Consider the following 2,771-nt stretch of genomic DNA (forward strand, 5'->3'; position numbering starts at 1 on the left):
TCTCTTCTGTCCGCAGGTCCGGAGAGTGAAAGACCCACGAGGACAGGGCCCTGGCCTGTGTCGTCCACACCCACGTCCACACTCCACGGACCCAGGCAGGGTCTCAGAGCATGACCCGATACGACGCAGCCTAGTGCTGCCGTGAATGATCACGCCGGGGTCCCTTTATTGCTTGAGGTGGGAAGATTTCCTAAGACCACGTGTGGGGGCTCCTCCCCTGCTGGGTTTGCTGCGTCCTCCATGTTCATACACGTGGAGCAAGGCTTCCTCAGGGCGAACTGGGCATCGAACCCTGGGCCACCCCCTGCCCCCTCCACGAGCCCTGGGGTGCCCTCGAACACATTTCTGGGGAGCCGGGCAAACTGTGGCCTGACCGGGCTCACTGCCCCGGGTCTGCTCTGATCCTGACCACAGGCCCGGTGGGTCAGTTCCCTCCCACAACAGGGGACGCAGAAGAGGCAAGCATCCGGGTATGTGTGTGGGGAACTCTGCGTGCAGCCAGAGGCCATCAGCCCCAGGAATCTGGATTCTTCCTGTCTTGGGTCATCGTAATTGCTCTTTTCTGGGAAACTTGGAATCTTGGTGTTTGACGAAATTCATGTTACTTATTTAAGGTAAATGTTGAAACTTTCCATTTCATAATAAAGAAAAAGCTAGATGTATTCTCACCAGCCATTAAGGGAACCACAAAGGACTTGCTGATTTGTTGTTTCAAAGAAATGTTTTTTAAGTCATGTTTTGGCAAGTAATGTAATACCTACTTCTGGGTTTTGAGCTTTTCTTGCCTAAGACTTCTGGACTTAAAATGTTGAAGACACGACTTCAGTTTAAAAGTAGGAAAATACACAAAACACCATGATAAGATTAATACTCCATAATTTAGTGTTATTAAAATATGCAAAACTTGTAGTTTATTAAAGTACAAGGGAAATCCAGACACAAAATAAACTCAAACGGCGTCGGCAATTCCTCAAGTGATTCTCAAAAAAGAAAAAATGAAAAACAAAGAGAAGGACTTAAGCTTTCAAATCCTGGTGGAGGAGAGATTGGTGGGGTCTCTGAAACCCCAGGAAGGCCCTGATAAAGCGTGAGTTTGGGGAGCGGTGGGAGCACTCAGTGGAGGAGCGGGAGAGCAGCTAGATGGCCCCCCCAATCCCGTGTGTGTCCAGGGAGGCGCTGGAGATCCATGCATGCCGGGCTCCGGTTCCACAGATGACAAAGCGGGGTTCCCGGCGCCCAGGGACAGAGCCGCCTCGGGAAGGACCGGCTGGGCTTTGTGTCCAAAAGCCTTGCTTGTCATCACAAAGCTGTGCCTGCTTTTTACAAAAGTCAACTTGTGCTCCTGCATGAAAGGTTTGTGTTTTTTTCAAGACACAGCTTATAAAATAACATCCTGAGAGTCGCAGGGTCAAAGTTCAGGGTCCTGGTTCCCTCACCCCGTCGCTTCACAGCTCCCAGGCGCTTCTGTCCGGGCCCTCGGTTGCAGGAAGGGTAACTCATTTGTTGTAAGAACTGAGTGAGAAGCTAACTAACGTCTGCTTTCCCTTTTTATAATGGAATCGTGTTTTGAGTTTAATTCTACTACATCCGAAATGTATTTTGATGGCGATTTCTTTTTCGTCGCCTTGCCGCCGCACAAGGAGCCACAGGAGGCTGGGGAGGGAGGCAGGAGTAAGAGGCAGGGAACTCGGAGACCCCACGCCTCCCGCCGGCCCCTGTGAACGCCCAGCAGGAACTTCTCTGCCCTCCGGCCCCCACCGATCCTGCGTCAGGATGGAGATCAGAGGGACGCTGTGGTGGTGCCCCCCATGGGGAGGGGGACAGATGGCCGGCGTCCCCTTGCTTGGGGACGTCCTGTCTGCTCACTTTTCCTCGGCCTGGGGCCCAGGCTGCCCCGCACCCTCACGCTCCATTTCCGGCCAAAGACCCAGTAACCTGATCCGACCCCCTGAGTCTGAGGGGGCTTCTCCCCTCCTCCCCACTGTCTGTTCCTTCAGACCCGCCGGGGAAGGGCCTGAGCTCCGCCTCCAGCCCACGGGGCTCTGTTTGGCCTCATGGCCTCAGGGACCAGCCTGCGGGGCTCAGGGGGAGGCCGTGCCACACAGACCCTGCAGGACAGAGGGGGCGTGCACGCGTGCGGTGGGGGTCCAGCTCCAGGCCCTGCACCGAGTCCCACCCAGTCTTGCGAGGGTCTTGAACCCTTCAAATCAGTCAAATTTGTCGGAACAAAATCCTCATATCCTGATGCTCCAAGAGCAGCCGTGCTCACGTCGGGGTTCAGAACGGGGGCTCGGCATGAGGTGGGGAGACAGCATAGCGGCAACGGGGACAGCGCGGGGCCCCTCCCCTGCCCCTGCAGGCCGCCCCTCCCCCTCTGCACCTGCAGGCCGCACCTCCCTGCCTCCCCCCCCACCCACTGCAGGCCACCCCTCCAGGAGCAGGGCCCCTTCCCAGAAACAGACTCGGGAGTCCCAGGTACAACTCGAATGATGAGCCCCCAGAAGAGGCCTCCGGGCCGGGCCTGCGCACAGCCAGTCTTTGGGATGAAAGCACAGATGCACAGTTTAGACCGCAGGGCCCGCTGCCTATGCTGACACCGTGTCCGGGGCTCCGGGGTGGACACAGCTGCTCCACAGGATGTAAATGGCTGCACTTGCCCTGTGCCGCCCGGAGCTGCCCGGTCTCCACCATCCCCTCAGACCTGCTCTGTGTGACCCGTCCCTCTGTCCCTCCTGCCTCACCTGCAGACAGACAGCCTCTGGTGCTGACTG

This window comes from Neofelis nebulosa, chromosome 6, assembly GCF_028018385.1.
Source record: "Neofelis nebulosa isolate mNeoNeb1 chromosome 6, mNeoNeb1.pri, whole genome shotgun sequence".
Lineage (NCBI taxonomy): Eukaryota > Metazoa > Chordata > Mammalia > Carnivora > Felidae > Neofelis > Neofelis nebulosa.